Consider the following 19153-nt stretch of genomic DNA (forward strand, 5'->3'; position numbering starts at 1 on the left):
TGGGCCAATGTTTGCTGCTAAGTCTCCATATCCCTTACCTGCTGTGTCCCTGGCAGTGTATTGATTAATATAATTGGTGTAAGTAGTAGCTTTAATGTTTGTAACCTTGGACCCTTGAGTTAATTCTTTTCTTGATTGAGCCCACCACACCTTTGCCCTATAGGAATGCAACTTTATCTAATGCTTTTGGAGGGTGGCTCCTGACTTTGGAATAATCACCTTTAGAGAAAAATAAGTTTCTTAAAATGTTAACAGGCCTCCTGGCCAGAAGATGATGTAATTCACCTGAACTTTTGCATATGATAAGTTTGAAAGTCTGGCTTTGATTAGGATCAGGAACTGCTGTCCTTGCATAACTCTACCCCTTCCCCCATTATCCTCTATGCACAACTTAAGGTATAAAAACTACTTTGGAAAATAAAGTGCGGGCCTTGTTCACCGAAACTTGGTCTCCCCATATCGCTCTCTCTCTCACTCTGGCTGAGTCTCCATCTGGAGCGCGGAACCCACCATGCTTACTAATTATGCCTGGGCTTCTAAGATCCGACCGGGGAGGCCTCAGTGTCTCCTCTCCTTCGGGAGAACGGAAGGACGCCTGCGGCCTACGTAAGTGGTGCAAACTTCTTGTCTTGAAGTTTTATTGGTCTCCCGCATAAACCAAGCTACTCAGCCTCTTTTCTACACTGAATTTCCTCACTGAGCTATCCTCATTCTATTACTCTTTATATCTTTGATAAATATTTAAATAAATAGGTCGCCTATGCCGTCTCTCCTTCGAATACCCTGAATCAGCGGGGGCTGGACCCCGGCAGGGCCCCTTACCCTAGGCTCACAGGTAGCCTTAGGCTTCAGCTTCTTGCTGCTAAGTCTCAGCTCCCCTCCAGGTGGCGCTCTTGGACAGGTTTTTATTAATATTATCGCCCTATGCAGGTCTTCCCTCTGCATAGAGGTGCCCTCTGCGATTGCGTGCTAAGTCGCTTCAGTCGTGTCTGACTCTTTACGACCCACTGGACTGCAGCCCACCAGTCTCCTCTGTCCATGGGATTCTCCAGGCAAGAATACTGGAATGGGTCGCCGTGCCCTCCTCCAGCTGCTCTCCCCATTCAGTTCAGTCGCTCAGTCGTGTCGGAATCTTTGCGACCCCATGGACTGCAGCACGCCAAGTTTCCCTGTCCATCACCAACTCCGGGAGCGTGCTCAAACTCCTATCCATCCAGTCGGTGATGCCATTTGGATCTCGTCCTCTGTCGTCCCCTTCTCCTCCGGCCTTCAATCTTTCCCAGCATCAGGGTCTTTCCCAATGAGCTAGTTCTTCGCAATAGGTGGTCAAAGTATTGGAGCTTCAGCTTCAGCAGCAGTCCTTCCAATGAACATTCAGGACTGATTTCCTTTAGGATTTACTGGTTTGATCTTCTTGCTGTCCAAGGGACTCTCAAGAGTCTTCTCCAACACCACAGTTCAAAAGCATCAATTCCTCTCCCATGGCTCACGTCTAATCCGCAGGAAAGTCTCACATCCTTTTCTCTCAGCAGATCTTAGGAGAGCCAGTTTCTAGTGCAGCAATCTTCCATCAAAATCAAAATCACCATCAAAATCAGTGGTGGCAGACAAGTTTGTCATGCATGTTATTCAAAAAATCTGATTCATTGGGGTAAAATTTACAGAAAGTAAAATTCACCAGTTTTACTGTATATCATCATCTAGCAATCCCAGGGATGGCGGAGCCTGGTGGGCTGCCGTCTATGGGGTCGCACAGAGTCGGACACGACTCAAGCGACTTAGCAGCAGCAGCAGCAGCAGCAACACCATGAAGAGGATAAAGAACATTTCCGACGACTGAAAAGGTTTGTTGTGCCCTTTGCCTCAGCCCTTACTTCTGGCCCTTAGCAACTACCGGTCTGATTTCTATCCCTGGACGTTTGCCTCCACCAAAGGAATCATGTTTTGAGGATTTACAGATTATAAACGGAATCACACAAGTAATCACTCATACTTGGTTTCTTTCACTTAGCATAAAACCTGGGACAAGCACTCATGTTGTTGCCGGTATTGCTAGTTGTTTTTTTTTATAGTTGAGCAGTGTCCATTGCATCCATATACTACAATTTATTTATTCATTGATGGAATTGGCTTGTTTTCAAATTTTTATCACTATGAATATAGCAGCTATAAACATTTGTGTACAAGTCTTTGTGTGGATACATGCTTTTGTTCCTGTTAATATCTAAGGTGGGATTTCTGGGTCTTATGATAAGTATACAGTTAACTTGATACATATATACACATATAAACATACTACCAAATTATTTTCCAGACTGACTGCACCATTTTGCATTCCCGACAGCAATGAATGAAAGTTCCAGTTGCTCTACTTTTTTGACAGCTCTTAGTATTGTCAGTTATTAAAATTTTATCCACTCTAGGGTATGTGTATGTGGGGTTTCCCCCATGTGTCAGTACTTTTAATGTTGCGCACATCAAATTATAGTAAATAGACAACTACTGTAAGTAAGATGCAGCTCCTCTGTTCTCATGAACAGCACACACTGTATCACAGGAAATCAAGTTTATATTCCATCATCAAGTGTAGTTCTCCCATTAGTTCCCTTTGTGACATGTCATTAAAAATATCTTCAAATCCAATGGCCTCATCATTATTCCTCAAATATCCACTGAAAGGTTTGAGCTTGGAAGAAATGGAAGGTGCAGAACCTGCTGCATTGCTTTGAATTCCATATGCAATTTTAGTGAAGCAAATAGACCCTAGATGTTTCTCGGTGTGGAAAAATTCATTTTATCTTGGTTGAACTGGAAATTTTGTTCCTGGTAATTCAAGAGAATGACTAGGCAAAAGTTCATTTTTCACACAAGGGAAAAATGTTTTTTTTGAAGAAGGTCCGTTTACTGAAAGTTCAGTAACTGGAATATTGTCCTTTAGCTGAGATCCAAGTCCAGCTTGCTCTGCACACAGCCGCTCAGCGCCTTTACCGTCAGCCGGCCCCACGGCTAACTTCTATTCTGTGTGGTTTTAATTTGTATTTCCCTGAGGTCTAATATTGTTGAACATCATTTTATTTGCTTATTATCCACTCATGTATCTTCTTTGCTGACATGTCATTTTATTTGCTTATTATCCATTCATATATCTTCATTGGTTTAGTGTCTGGTCAAACCTTTTGTCCATGAAAAAAAAAGTAAGCTGTTTTTATTGAGCTTTAAGAATTCCTTGTACATTCTACACATAAGTCCTTTACTGGATAATGTGTTTTGCAAATATGACTTGCCTTTTCATTTTTCTTAATGACATCTTTTGTAGATCAGAATTTTTTATTTTTCACAAAATTCCATTTATCATTTTGCTTTTGTTTCCTATCTAAATAGTCCATGCCAAGGGAGTCACCCTTATTTCAGTAAGGGTAAATCCAATCCTTATTATTCTATCTTGGTTAGAAGTTGAATTTCTTCAGCAACATTTAAGATTTTCTTTTTATTATTGGTATTAACAAATCTGATTGTGATCAGCCTTGGTGTGGTTTTGTTTCTTTGCTTGGGTTTTATTGAGATTCTATGCATTTATAGTCTAAGCTTTTACAGTCTCCATCTAATTTGGAAAACTTTAAACCACAATTTATTCAAATATTTTTTGTTTAATTTCGCCTCTTCTGGGATTCCAGTTTGTAATTGGAATATGTTACATTGCTTGATATTGTCCTACAGCCCACCATGACTCTGCTCACTTCTTTTTCAGTGTCTTTTCCTGTAATGTTTTATCTTGGGTAGCTTATAATTGCAATTTCTTCAAATGATCAAGGTCAAATGATCTTTTCTTCTGTAGTATCTCATCTGCTCTTAAGCCCATCATGTATGTTTCATTTTGGATACTGTGCATTTAAACTTTAGAAGTTCCATTTTGGTCTCTTTTGTGTATCTTTTATTTTTCTCCTTATCTGTCCAAATTTTCCTTGATTATAGTCTTAACACTTAAAATAATGGTTTTAAAGTCTTTAACTACTAATTCCATCATCTCTGTCATTTCTGGGTCTGTTCCTTGTTTGGTTGTTCTCCTAAGTATGTGTCCGATTTTTGTGTTTTGTTACATGTCCTGTGATTTTCTAAAGGCTGCTGCTGCTGCTGCTGCTAAGTCGCTTCAGTCGTGTCTGACTCTGTGCGACCCCACAGACGGCAGCCCACCAGGCTCCAGGCAAGAACACTGGAGTGGGTTGCCATTTCCTTCTCCAATGCATGAAAATGAAAATGAAGTCGCTCAGTTGTGTAACTCTTCAAGACCCCATGGACTGCAGCCTACCAGGCTCCTCTGTCCATGGGATTTGCCAGGCAAGAGTACTGGAGTGAGGTGTCATTGCCTTCTCCAATGGGTGCTAAATATGGTGAATTTTACGTTGTTGAGTTTTATGTGCTACGTTGTATTGTATTCCTTGAAAAAGTGTTGGATTTTGTTCTGGCATGCGGTTAACTAACTTGTGACTCTGTTTATCTTTTCAGAGATTTTTTTATGCTTTGTTAGGACAGGCAGACTTTACAACGAATTAGCTCTGCCTCTAATGTATGATCTTTATTCCCTTCCTCACCAGCTTTACTGAGGTGTAATTGACAAATTAAACTGAAATATTAATGTGTTTAAAGGGTACATTATTTGATATACATGGACATTGTGAAAGGATTCTCCCAGTCAAGTTAATCAACATACCATCACCTCAAATAGGCTTCCCTTCTGGCTCATCTGGTAAAGAATCCGTCTGCAATGCAGGAGACCTGGGTTCGATCCCTGGGTTTGGAAGACCCCCCCCGGAGAAGAGAAAGGCTACCCACTCCAGTATTCTGGCCTGGAGAATTCCATGGACTGTATAATCCATGGGATCGCAAAGAGTTGGACACGACTGAGCGACTTTTACTTTCACTTTCATCACCTCACATAATTATCTTTTAGGTGTGTATGTGAGAAAGCTTAAGATTTGCTAAGAGACTAAATATAGAAACTGTGTGATCTGCTATAGTCACCATGCTGTACATTAGATCCTCAAAACTTAACCATCTTACAGCTGAAAGTCTGTACCCTTTTACCAGCCTGTCCCCATTTCCCCCTCTCTCCAGCCACTAGCAACCACCATTCTATTCTGTGAAAGTGAAAGTCACTCAGTGTGTCCGACTCTCTGCCACCCCATGGACTGTAGCCTGCCAGGCTCCTCTGTCCATGGAATTCTCCAGGCCAGGATACTGGAATGGGTAGCCATGCCCTTCTCCAGGGATCCTCCCAACCCAGGAATCAAACCCAGGTCTCCTGCATTGCAGGCGGATTCTTTGTCAACTGAGCCACCAGGGAAGCCCATTCTATTCTGAGTCTTCTTTTTTTTTTTTCTTAACGCATAAGTGGTATCATACAGTACTTGTCTATCTCTGTCTGGCTTATTCCACTTAGCATAATGCCCTTCAGGTTCATCCATAAATCTGTAAATGGCAGGATTTCCTTCTTTGTTAAGACTGAATAATATTTCATGGTGTGTGTGTGTGTGTACATGTGTGTAATTTTCTTTATCCATTCATCTGTCAACAGAGACCTATTTTCTATATATCTCGGCTACCATGAATAATGCTGCAAAGAACATAGGAGTACAGTTATTTCTTAAAGATAGTGCTTTCATTTCTTTGCATATGAATCTCCCAGAAGTGAGATTGCTGGGTCATAGTGTAGTTCTATTTTTAATTTTTTAAAGGAACCTCCGTACTGTTTTCCATAGTGACTGTACCAGTTTACATTCCCACCAACAGAGTGCTAGGATTCACTTTTTTCAGCACCCTCACCAGCACTGGTTGTCTCAAGTCATTTTGATAACAGACATCCTAACAGGTGTGAGATGGTATCTTACTGTGGTTTTGACCTGCATTTCTCTAATAATTAGTGATCTCCAAAATCCCATGGACAGGGGAGCCTGGGGGGCTGCAGTTCATGCGGTCGCGAAGAGTCAGACATGACTGAGCAACTTCCCTTTCAATTTTCACTGTCATGCATTGGAGAAGGAAATGGCAACCCACTCCAGTGTTCTTGCCTGGAGAATCCCAGGGACCGGGGAGCCTGGTGGGCTGCCATCTATGGGGTCGCACAGAGTCGGAAACGACTGAATTGACTTAGCACAGCATAGCATCTTTTCATGTTGCCCATTTGTATGTCTTCCTTGGAAAAATTCTATTCAGGTCCTTTGCCCATTTTACAGTTGGGTTATTTGGGTTTTTTGCTACTGAGTTGTATACATCCCTTATCTTTTTCTGGATATTAACTCCTTATCAGATACATGGTTTGCAAATATTTTCTCCTACTCTATGGGTTGCCTTTCATTTTGTTGCAATACATGCATGACCCATCTAAAGATTCTACCCAATGCTTGGTGTATTAGGAGTTCTATCCATTTTGACAGGTGGAAACAGGGACTATTCCTACTCCTGTGTGAGCCTCAGAAACATTTGGCATGCTCCTGTATGGTGGTCCTTTCCCTCGCCTTGAGTAGTTTCTTGTTACACATGAGCACATCAGTTCTTAACAAAGTCCTCTGGGATCCCAGTCCCCTGGCCTTATAGAAGGCAAATGTGGAGCACTGGGGGAAATGGCAGGGATGGGAGGGGAAGTGGGGGCGGAGCAGAGACTAGGAAACCCTGTGGAAGATTGGAGGGACTGGGAGGATCGGTTCAGTTCAGTCTCTCAGTCGTGTCTGACTCTCTGCGACCCCACGGACTGCAGCAGGCCAGGCCTCCCTGTCCATCACCAGCTCCCAGAGCTTACTCAAACTCTTGTCCATCATGCTGGTGATGCCATCCAACCATCTCATCCTCTGTTGTCCCCTTCTCCTCCCACCTTCAATCTTTCCCAGGATCTTTTCAAATGAGTCAGTTCTTCAAATCAGGTGGCCAAAGTATTGGAGTTTCAGCTTCAGCATCAGTCCTTCCAATGAATATTCAGGACTCATTTCCTTTAGGATTGACTGGTTGGATCTCCTTGCTGTCCAAGGGACTCTCAAGAGTTTCCTCCAACACCACAGTTCAAAAGCATCAGTTCTTCAGTCCTCAGTTTTCTTTATGGTCCAACTCTCACATCCAAACATGACTACTGGAAAAACCATAGCTTTGACTAGATGGACCTTTGTTGGCAAAGTAATGTCTCTACTTTTTAATATGCTGTCTAGGTTGCTCATAGCTTTTCCTCCAAAAAGCAAGTGTCTTTTAATTTCATGGCTGCAGTCACCATCTGCAGTGATTTTGGACCCCCCAAAAATAAAGTCTGTCACTGTTTCCACTGTTTCCCCATCTCTTTGCCATGAAGTGATGGGACCGGATGCCATGATCTTAGTTTTCTGAATGTTGAGTTTTAAACCAACTTGTTCACTCTCCTCTTTCACTTTCATCAAGAGGCTCTTTAGTTCTTTTTTGCTTTCTGCCATAAGGGTGGTGTCATCTGTGTATCTGAGGTTATTGATATTTCTCCTGGCAATCTTGACTCCAGTCTGTGCTTCATCCAGCCCAGCATTTTGTATGATGTACTCTGCAAATAAGTTAAATAAGCAGGGTGAGTGACAATATACAGCTTTTACATACTCCTTTCCTGATTTGCAAGTCTGTTGTTCCACAGTTCTAACTGTTGCTCCTTAACCTGCATACAGATTTCTCAGGAGGCAGGTAAACTGAGAGGATGGGTGGGCTAAGAAAGCCTGGAGGTCTGAGAAGAGATGGAGGTGCTGGGAGGAGTTTGCAGGAGGTGAGAGATAAGAGACATGGGAAAGGGGCATGGCCAGAGCTGGTCATCTTCACACATCACATTCCTACCAAAACCAGATCCCGCTGGACTCCCTCCATTACCACCTGCTGCGGCAGGCCCCAAAGTCTGGCTGGGTCTGTGCCATGACAGCTGCTGGGACCCACCCCTGGCTGGACTGGGAGCTCCCTGACTGCCAGGGTGGGCCCTGCCCCAACCCCATGGTCAGCAGGCTCTCATCCTGCTCGTGATGGGAAATGAAAGGTAACCTGGGGGATCTTGCCTTTCCTCCTCTCTGGGTCCAGAGGTCACTGAAGGTGGCAAGAAACGATGTGTGTGTTTTACTCATATCTGGTCAACTGACAATCTCCATGAAAAGGCCTCTGTGTGTGTGTGTGTGTGTGATGTGTGCGCTCAGTTGTGTCTGAGTCTTTGCAACCCCATGGACTGCAGTGTGCTAGGTTCCTCTGTCCATGGGATTTCCCAGGGCAAGAATACTGGAGTGGGTTGCCATTTCCTCCTCCAAGGGGGGGATCTTCCCGACCCAGGGATCGAACCAGCACCTCTTGAGTCTCCTACATTGCAGGCTGATTCTTTACCACTGAACCACCTAGGAAGCCCCAAGGGCCCCTCTCAGTTCAGTTCAGTCACTCAGTTATGTCCAACTCTTTGCCACCCCATGGACTGCAGCATGTCAGGCCTCCCTGTCCATCACCAACTCCCGGAGTTTACTCAAACTCATGTCCATTGAGTCGGTGATGCCATCCAGCCATCTCATCCTCTGTTGTCCCCTACTCCTACCTTCAATCTTTCCCAGCACCAGGGTCTTTTCAAATGAGTCAGTTCTTCAAATCAGGTGGCCAAAGTGTTGGAGTTTCTGCTTCAGCATCAGTCCTTGCAATATTCATTCATTCATTCAGGATCAATTTCCTTTAGGATGAACTGGTTGGATCTCCTTGCAGTCCAAGGGACTCTCAAGAGTCTTCTCCAACACCACAGTTCTAAAGCATCAATGCTTCGGTGCTCAGCTAACTCTCATATCCAAACATGACTACTGGAAAAACCATAGCTTTGACTAGACGGACCTTTGTTGGCAAAGTAATGTCTCTGCTTTTTAATATGTTGTCTACCTAGACAACATACTTCCAAGGAGTAAGCGTCTTTTAATTTCATGACTGCAGTCACCATCTGCAGTGATTTTGGAGCCCCCAAAAATAAAGTCTGTCACTGTTTCCCTATCTATTTGCCATGAAGTGATGGGACCAGATGCCATGATCTTAGTTTTCTGAATGTTGAGTTTTAAACCAACTTTTTCACTCTCCTCTTTCATTTTCATCAAGAGGCTCTTTAGTTCTTCTTTGCTTTCTGCCATAAGGATGGTGTCACCGTGTATCTGAGGTTACTGACATTTCTCCTGGCAATCTTGATTCCAGCTTGTGCTTCATCTACCCCAGCGTTTCTCATGATGTACTCTGCAAATAAGTTAAATAAGCAGGGGCCTTGAGGGCCCCTCTAGGAAGTGGCAAATAATGGGAAATAAAAAAAGATGCACCTAGCCCCACACAAGGAACTAGACAATGAGTCTCCAACCAGACTGGACCAAAGCGGAGACCCAGAGGGACTCTGGGAAATGGGAGGAAGTTGGTGGGGCTCTGGGCGGGGGCTAAAACGACTGAGAGTCTGGGAGATGAGGTAGGGACTAGGCGAGCTATGAAGCAGAACTGGGGATGGTTTCGGGATTTGAGTTGCTAGAGAGAGACAGAAAGTGGAAGAAACCAGGGGGATGGGAGGGGCTGAGATTCCAAACGGGGGTGGGGGAATGTAGGAGGAAAGAGGTGAATTAGGAGAGCCCTGGAGAGGCCAGGAAGGCTGGAGGGGGGCGGGAGTCATTGGACCGATGTTAGGACCTGAGAGAACCAGCAAGGACATTCGGGGACACAGAGGGGCTGGAGAATTGGGAAGAAAAGGGAGGTAACATGAAGACGTGGCGTAAGGCGTGTGAGGGATGGCCGCGGAGGGCTGGGGAGAAAGTGGGAGCCACGGAGCAACACGGGCAGGGCTGAGAGACGCTCCCTCACTCCGAGTTTAAAACCGCCCGCCGTGATTAATAGATTTCTTAACTTCTCCTTGTAGTTCTTCCAGTTTTGGCGTTCCCTGCTTCAGGGCTGATTAGGTACACACCTAACTGTAATCCCCATCTCCACGCTGGCCCTGTTAAAATCCACCTTCCAAGTAGCAGTAAAGTAAACCCGGTCCTCCCCCTGCTTGAAACCTCCCAGAGCTCTCACACCTGCACCACTGCACTCGGAGCCACGCTTCACCTGGCCCCGCCCCTCATATGGCCCCGCCCCCTCGCCGCCCTCTTGGTCTGACAGCTCAAGCCTGAGCCCATCTCTGTGCTTCTCTCCAGCCTCACTGGCCTCTCAGCTCTTCAACACACCAGGCTGGATCCAGGCTCACGCTGTTTTGCTTGTGCTGCTCCTTCTGCCTGAAATGTTCTTTCCCACACAACTCTTAGCTACCGTCTTACTTTATAGGTCTCAACACGAATTTCACCTTCTTTGGACAGGCCTTCTCGACCTTCCTGGATAAAGTAACCCCACCACACCACAGTCACTGAACCGCAAGGCCTGAGTGTATCTTCTGACGCCACTATTGCCCCACCAGCTTTCCTGTTTCTTTTGTTCTTGCTTGGGAAGGATGTTTTTTTTCCCCTCCTTCCTATGTCAGCAATTCCATGTCATAGTTGCTTCTTTGTGCTCATGCTCATTCACTCAGTCGTGTCTGTCTCTTTGCAACCCTTTGGACTGTAGCCTGCCAGGCTCTTCTGTCCATGGGATTTTTCATGCAAGCATATTAGTGTGGGTTGCCATATCCTCCTCCAGGGGATCTTCCTGACCCAGGGATTGAACCCCCATCTCCTGTACCTCCTGCATTGCAGGTGGATTCTTTACCCTCTGAGACTTTGGGGAAGCCACAGTTGTTTCTTAGGTGTGTTCATGGAAGACGATTGGATTTTGTTAATAGAATAAGATTGGATTTTATCCATTCTGAAAGTCTTGGTTTTCTTAACAGGTAATTTAAAGCCATTTAAATGTACTGTGATGGATATATCTGGACTTATTTTTATATCTTATTTTGTATTTTCTACTTATCATGCTTTTTTCCTTATTTTAGTTTTTATTTCCATTTGTTATACATGCACATAAAGAATGAGCTAGTTCCCTTTGAGGTTTGTTTAGAAAAAGATCTATATGTTGTTCCTTTTTTTCTGTTTCCTCTTCTCCGTGCACAATCACTTTCTTACTTACTCTGAAGCTGATTTTTAAAATATTTACTCCCGTATTTCTAAATGACATGTTTTTGTTACTACTGATTATCAAACTATCTTGCAGCTCAGACCTGTTCTTCTTATTTTGCTCTGCCATATGATGGAATATCATTCAGCCCTAAAAAGGAGCGAAGGACCACAATGCATGTTGCATGGAGGAACCTTGGAAACATGCCAATGGAAGAAACCAGTCACATAAGAGCACATGTTGTATCATTCCGTGTATGGGACAGAAAAACGTAAACGAACTTTTTGCCCAACCCAATATGTTAATGGTGAAGGACAGGGAAGCCTGGCATGCTTCAGTCCATGGGGTCGCAAAGAGTCGGACATGACTGAGCAATTGAAAAACAACGACAAATATATTAAATGTACAGAATGGAAAAATTCATACAGACAGAAAGTAGATTAGTGATGAAATTGGGGAATGGCTGCTAATGGGTATAGGATTTCTGCTTGAAGTGATGAAATGTTCTGGAATTAGATAGTGGTGGTGGTTGCACACCATTGTGATGTATTAAAACCACTGATTTTACATCTGCAGAATGTATTTAATGGATATAAACCTTTTCTCAATTTAAAAACACCATATGCATCTCTATGATCCTTCTGAAGAAGACAAGAAACTTAGCGTCTTAGAATCCTCTTAAAAGCAAAGCTTGTGATAAGGACTCTTGTTTTAGAAGGTCAGTCTGGGAAATCCTGGCAGGAAGCTGGAGAGAGACACCAGGGAGAGTGAGGGATGGAGACCAAACCGCGATGGGTGTGATGCAGAGGTCTCTGCTGTGGGCAGTTCGGGCTCAGTTCCAGGGGGACCTTCTGAGGTTATCTGGAGATTCTCAAAAACCCAAGGCCATATGCTAGTGGCCTCAGCTTGGTCTGAGTCTGGCTGGGCTCCACACCAGGGTTTTCTCAGAAGTGTCCACTTGCAGGCCCTCAACCTCATGAGGATGACACATTTCTAGGACAATCCCTTTGAGCCTAGTGGCTCTGCTGCAGGCCGAACCACAGGCATGTCACTTCGGTTTTTGCCGCCACCTTGAAGGATGGACAGGGCTGCACCACTTTATCATCACAACTGGCAACCCAGGTCCTGACACCAGCCAGGCTGAGGTCCCAGCCTGGCTTAGCATTTACACCGTGACCCACACCCTCCACCTTCAGCCCTGCTCTCTTCCCAGCCCCTGGGAACAGCCTCAACCCCTTCTCTCCCTGCAGGCTCCTGTCTTCTTTCTTTTATGGAGTAGGTCTCCATTTCTTGTCTACAAACATGTCCTGATGTCTACTTGTTTGGAGCAGAGGGAGATGGTTTCAACTGTCTTTAACCAGAAGCGAAATGATTTCTCCACGTGTGATCCTGTTAATGACATGTGGTTCCACTAGCAGATCTGGCAAAATGCACACGCCCAGAGCTGTATGTTCTTCCTAGACTTGAATCACAACTTCTCACATCAGGCTTGTTTGGACCTGCTGGTGACCAGGGTCTGGCTCAACCCAGGGGAACAGGATAAAGGTGAAAGCAACTTGTAATTTTTATTGAGAGTCAAGTGTGAAGCATGCAATCATGCATATTTATTAATTTTATTTAACTAATAGATAGATAAAGAGTGCTTACTATGAGCCAGATATAAGGTCTTTGTTTTTAAGGACCTTGCAAATATGAATAAATTTAATGCATATTAACAATTCCGCCTGGAGTAGGAAATGGCAACCCACTCCAGTATTCTTACCTGGAAAAGCCCATAGACAGAGAAGCCTGATGGACTACAGTCCATAGGGTCACAAAGAGTTGGATAGGACTGAGTGACTGAGCATAACAATTCTAGGGGGGCTACCCTGGTGGCTCAGTGGTAACAAATCTACCTGCAATGCAGGAGAGGCAGGTTTGATCCTGAGTCAGATTTTCCATGGGAAATCCCTTATGGGAGCCTGGCCGGCTACAGTCCATAGGGTCACAATGAGCCGGACATGACCCAAGTGACTTCGCACACATGCACAACAATTCTAGGACACAGATACCGTATTATTATTATTAAAATCCTCAGTTACAGATAAGGAAACTGAGGTCCAAAGATTTGTGAGCCATGACATTATTGAGACGCAAAGTCCTAAGCTCTGAGCCACTCCCCTATGTGTGTATGTGCGTGTGTGTGTGTGTGTGTGACCTGTGACTCCAGTTTGCACATGGGAGTGGGGGCCATGAAGTCAAACTCTGGCTGTGGTGTGACTTTCCACAGCTAGGAGTGGAATGAGGAAGAAGGCCAGAGGAGTGGCAGACTCAGGGACCTGGCCCACTGACATGGGCCTCCTGCCGCAGAGCAGCTCTGCCCACTTCCTGTCTGTCTGCTCACGTGGCGGTGGGGCTGAGCTCGAGCTGGCTCAGACGCAGCAGCTGAGGGTACCAGTGAGGCCTGGCTGCAGCAGGGGCACTGGGTTCTGTCCTCTCTCATCCTCTGCCAGCCCAGACCCAGCGGCAGGAAAAACCTATTTACTGCAGACTGAAGGGCTAACACACCACTCCATAGTCATTCTTCATGTCCAGGGAGACAGAGATGGAAAAAGAGACAGGAATTAGGACTGAAGGAAGAACAAAATATACAGAGAGGGACTTCCCTGGTGGTCCAGTGGCTAAGACTGTGCTCCCAATGCAGGGGGCTCGGGTTTGATCCCCGGTCAGGGAACCAAATCCCATATGCTGCAACTGAGACCCAGCACAGCCAAATAAATAAATATTTTTTAAAATACAGAGAAACAGAGAATCATGATAGTCTAGACAGAAAGGTACAGAAACAGACACAGATGCTGGGACACAGACCATACACCTGGAGTGTGTCTGAGATGGAAGTTGCTGAAGAATGGGATGCGGGTGAGTCAGAACTGATGGGAGGACAGTGCAGGGAGCCACTAAGGCCCTGAGGGGCTTGGTGTCCTTGGAGAGTCTGGACAAGGGCCTAAGCCAGGGGTTCCCATCCTACTAATGTGGCCCTTCATCTGAGGACGGGGCTGCAGCTGGAGTCGGTGTGTGAAAGTGTGTCCAGCCCCCTTCCTGGGCTGTTGGCCTGGTGTCCCGGAGCTGGGGACAGGTGCCCTACCTCTCCATACCCTCCTCCTGAATAGCACCAGCCGGTCCCCTCCACGCTGGGCCAGTGTCAGGTTCCAGGCTGTTCCCTGGGGGAACTTTGATCTGGAAAGAATGAGAGTGACCGAGCTGGCTGCAGCCCAGGGCGGCACAGCATCCCTGAAACCTAGCCTGGGCTGCCCCTGCCACCTTCCTGCCCACTGGCACACCAGGCAGTCCCTCAAGGGCTCAGGAGACACAGACGGGGTCTTTCCTGCTTTCCTTCCCCCCTGGTTCTCTCCATCTCCATTCGCTGTTCAATCACTAGTTCCTGCACTCATTCATCCAGTGCCTGGGGCTGGGCGATGGATGGAGTTGAGGGCTGAGCGACTCTGGGCTCTGCCCTCTCGGGAGCTCCAAACTGAGATCACTGCTCCAGAGAAGCACAAATCCCGCATTAGAGCAGGGAACCAGGGCAGGAGTGGAGCGCGTAGTGGACACAGTGGGGCAGAGAGTGGAAGCCAGGCAGGCTGACAGGCTTCACCAAGGATGACTTCTCAGAGAAGGTGGCATTTAAACCAGGCTCTGGACTTCCTTGGTGGTCCAGTGGTTAAGACTCCACACTTCCCATGTAGGGAGCATGGGTTTGATCCCTGGTCAGGGAACTAAGATTCCACATGCCAGGCTGCATGGCCAAAAAAAATAAAACAACCTTCCCCAAAAACTGGGCTCCGAAGATCTGAAAAAGGAGCAGGAGATTGTCAGACAGGATGGCAAGTGGAAAGGATGCTTTGGGCAGGGCGACCAGAGCAGCCACAATGGCAGAAATATGAGAATTTGTGCCTTGGCAGCCTCAGTTATTCACCTGTTGCTGGAGCAGATCCAAGGGTCAGGGGGACAGTTTTGTTAGAGAAAGGAGACTCTGGGGGCTTGCAAGGAAAGTGGCCGCCTGGTGGGTCCAGATGCTGGCCTCGGCTCTCCAGGCCTTCCTAAGGAAGGTCTCGTGCCCTCGGAGACCTCCCATGCCTACCCCAGCCCCAAGGAGCCTCAAGAATGCTTCTGAGGGAGCCTGGCTTGTCTACAGACCGGAAGAGGCTCCAGAGAGCCCCTTGCCTAGACCCTAGTCCAGCCCCTTGCCGGGCCTCCCTACCCCCACCGCTCGCTCTGAGTGACAAGGCCTTTTGCTGGGCTGAAAGCGGACACTCCCCAGCCTCCGGGGCCCCTGGGGAAGGCCCAGGAGCTCTCCAGCCCTGCAGCTCTGGCTCTTCAAGTCCTGGAGGCCATTGAGCCAGGACCTATAAATAGCCTGGGGAGGGGGAGGGGAGGCAGGCCAGGCAGGGCTAGAGGGGACAGGCTCTGGGTAGGATGTTGTGCAGGGGTGGGGAGAAGGAGAAGTCCAGAGTTCGAGGCCAGTTCTGTCCCTGACCAGGGCTGCTCACTCCTCCGGGTCTCGGGGTTCCCCTGGGCGGAGGGTGGCCCGGCTGATGGAGCAGACAGACAGGGACTGCTGTTCTAAAAGAACGGGAGACCCCTCCTCCTTCCTGGGTGGTTTTCAGAGGCAAAAGTGTCAGGATATTAGCTGTGAGGGCCCCAGGCTGGGCCAGTCCTGCCACAGAGACCACGTCCCCAGTCCCCAGCGGCCCGGGACAAGCTCTGGTGGGGTGCTGACACTTCCAGGACCTCAGTTTCTCCTCTTGGCATGGCAGCCCCCAGAGTGGTGGGGGGCGGGGAAGGCGCTGGGTCAGCCGGAGACCTCTCCAGGCCATGGGGCCAGAGCTTAGGGGTTGGGACCTGCCGGGGAGGCTCCTGGAAGTGGAAAATGTGAACCCCATAGCCTTATCTGGGCTGGAAGCAGCTGTCTCCATTCCACACCCTCCGCAGCCCCTGCCTGGGCTGGGAGGAGCAGGCAGCCCCTCCACGCGGGGATGGTTGCTGTTTGTTCTCTGGGCAGCCGGTCTCTCAGCAGAGGCTCGTGGGAAATTCCTCCTCTGCTGGGACCAAAAGGGCCCAGTGCTGGTCCAGGGGGACAGGAAGCTCCACTCTCTTACCCTCTCCCCAGGTCAGGGCCACCCTTAGAATTGTATATGTGAGTCTCTGCAGAGCACTCAGGATCTGTACCTTCTAGAGACACACTTCCAGGTCTGGTAAAAGAGACAGCGGAAAATGTGGCACGTGATGTGTGATCAAACTCACACAACGAGACACACACAAATATCTGATATACGTAAGTATGTGTAGACAACCCACATACACACACAGGCATGCACACGTCCTATGTTGACACAGATACTGCAGGCATGCATCCATATGTGTCTAGAAACACATTCACCATTTATGAGCAAAGGCATAAAAATCCCCCTTCCAACCACAAGGGCTTGAACATGTGCCCATATATGTACATATGTGTACAGCTGTGTGTGCAAGTACTATAGATTCTGTACCTCCCACATCCTCCCTCTACACCAACACACGTACACAGGTATACGCAGCATGATATATGCAGAGGCGTGTCCCCAGATACACCGGAGAAAGAGGAACATCCCAAAATACACGTGTGTCCGGCAGTGTGTCCCTGGGATGGAGTTTAAAGGAGGGTTTGGTAGAGGGAGTTGGAGTGACCCAGGGGGCAGGATTCTCTTCTGTCCTCCCTACTGGGGGCCTCAGGACTCCAGGTTCTGCCCCAGTGGCTCCGCTTCAGGCAGGCAGAGCCATGGGGCAGAGCCCAGAGCCTCTGGTGCCCTTCTCTGGGGTCCTAGTTAGAGATGAGGCCTAGGAGCTCCGAGCCTGGCCCACCCCAGGCTCCTGTGCAGCTTCCATCATGCCCCTGCCTCCCCACTTAGCACCCCTTTTGGCTCCTGAACCTAGCAACCTGGCAGGAAAAGATAAACGCAAGTCCTGCGTCCACACCCCTGTGGATCTCATAACAAGGCAATGGTTTCCAGGGCAGAGGCTGGATTTCAAGATTCGAGGGGGAGGAGCCGGGGATGGTATGTTTGCCAGGAGGGTCCAGTCCTGGAGTGTATTTCTCCGTTGAGTCCTTATTAGTCTGCTCCCCGTTGGTGCCTGCAGCTGAGGACCCTGAGGCGTGGGGTGTGGCTCCCTTTCCACACCTTCCCCAGTTACAAAGCTGGACTGCTGGGCCTGTTAGCCATCACAGCGACCTGAAGGCTTCATAGAGGGCCTGGCAGGGCTGACTGGGGCCTGCCTGGCAGATAACAGGTCTGGCCTGACCCATGATCTTCTGACCTGAGCATTCCTGGCAGAGGGGCTTGAAGGGCTGAGGTGACCAGTGAGGCCAGCAGCTGTCTTTGTCTCAGTGCAAAGGCTGATGTGATCTTGGAGTCAGCCCCCGTGTGGCACCTGTGAGCCCCATGGTTTACCACGCCTTCTAACGCATCCTCTCTGTGACCCAGCTCATGGGGTCCGTCCATGTGCTCATTCTATTTGTTCCACTCCCTCTCCAATGAGTCCCCTTTCCCTGGCATTCACTCCCACATTTTCATGGAGCATTTTCTAAAGCCAGCTGCCTCTTCAGCTGTAGAGATAGATGAACAGCTGAGACAGACAGCTCTCTGCTCTCCGAGGATGGGCTCCAACACATGTACACAAGTGTGTGAGGGCCCCACGCCCATGCACAGGGACCCAGGTGCAGAGGGTGAGGGCCAGTCCCAGGCAGGTGGGCCCAGGACTGCAGAGGACTGCCCCACCCCTTAAGCGCTGAACCTCAGGAGTCTGGGGAGTGGGTGGGACCTTCAGGACAAGAGCTGGAGGCAGGTGGGTATAAGGAGAGGGACTGGGCTGGAGGTGGAGGAGTGGGAGTCACCATTGCAGGTGTGGGGGTGGATGACACCATGCAGAAAGGGTCTGTGAATAAAAGGGGGACCTTCCCAGCTCAGAGCCCTGGGGACCATGGTTAAGGGATGAGTGAAAACAGAGTCACTCAGGAAGGTCACTGGGGAGAAGAAGGGGAGTCAAGAGGGTTGGGAGGAGGGGTGGTCCTCAGGGGCTCCTGCTGGAGGGCCACAGGGATGGTTCTGGAGACCTCAAAGCACAATTCCAGGGGATTGGAGCCTCTGGGTGATCTGGGAGCAGGGGGAGCTGCCCAGACTTGGCTGGATTTGACGGTTGCCCCCAAGGGGCCCTGGGACCACAGCCAAGACCCTGGGTTCCAGCCCTGTCTCTGCATATCTTGCTCTGTGACCTGGAGCCTGTCCCTGTCCCTCCCCGGGCCTCACTTCCCCCACCTCAGGTCCCTGACTTTGGGGTTTGGGCTTGGCTGGGATTCGATTTCATGAGGTGATTGGCAGGGGGTACAGGAAGGCTTGTCCCACATCCTGCCCCCAGCCCAGCACCAGAGCAGACCAAGGAGCCAGGAAGCAAGGTCGGAGCCAGGGGAGGGAGAACTGGGAGGGCAAGTGCCAGAGCCCCTGGGACTCAGTGGGAGGTCGGCCTCGCTAGCCCGCTGACATCAGGGCTGGTGAATGTGCAGGGAGTTCAGCAGGGTCCGTCACCCTCACCTCCCCCACAGTCTGGTACCGGGCAGGAGCTGAGCCCCGGGAGGGAGGGAGGAGGGGCCTTGAGGGGGCGGCCAGGAGGAGCCCCTGGGGCCTGGGGTGAGCAGCAGCCTCCCCCAAACTGGCAAGGAGCCAGCTCTTGGATGGCACTGGTCTTCAGTGCCTCCCTCCCCGCTCCAGAATCACCCCCTCCTCCCTCTCTCCCTCCCTCCTCCCCAGATGCTCTGCCCCTCTTCCTCCCCTCCTGATTCATCTCTCCTCTCCTTGGCTGATCTCCAGCTATTGACTCAATGGTCTGACTGCCGAGGGAGAGGAACCAAGGGGGATGGTCTGATTCTCGTACTGTCTGCCCAGAACCCACCGTGAGCCCCATCTCTGCCCTTGGCAGATAGAGCCCTCCCCAGGCCCCGAGCAGCCCCTCCCAGATGTTGTCATGGTGGATCCGGACAGACCATATAACCCACCTAAGGTGGGAGAGCGAGGCTGGATCC

General features: G+C 48.7%; 1 pseudogene; it reads right to left on the minus strand.

Annotated features, from left to right (window-relative positions):
• Positions 1 to 2551: 2551 nt before the first annotated feature.
• On the minus strand, positions 2552 to 16598 carry LOC104994055 (annotated as a pseudogene).
• Between the last annotated feature and the right edge of the window lie 2555 nt (positions 16599 to 19153).

This window comes from Bison bison, unplaced genomic scaffold, assembly GCF_000754665.1.
Source record: "Bison bison bison isolate TAMUID 2011002044 unplaced genomic scaffold, Bison_UMD1.0 scf7180017864249, whole genome shotgun sequence".
Lineage (NCBI taxonomy): Eukaryota > Metazoa > Chordata > Mammalia > Artiodactyla > Bovidae > Bison > Bison bison.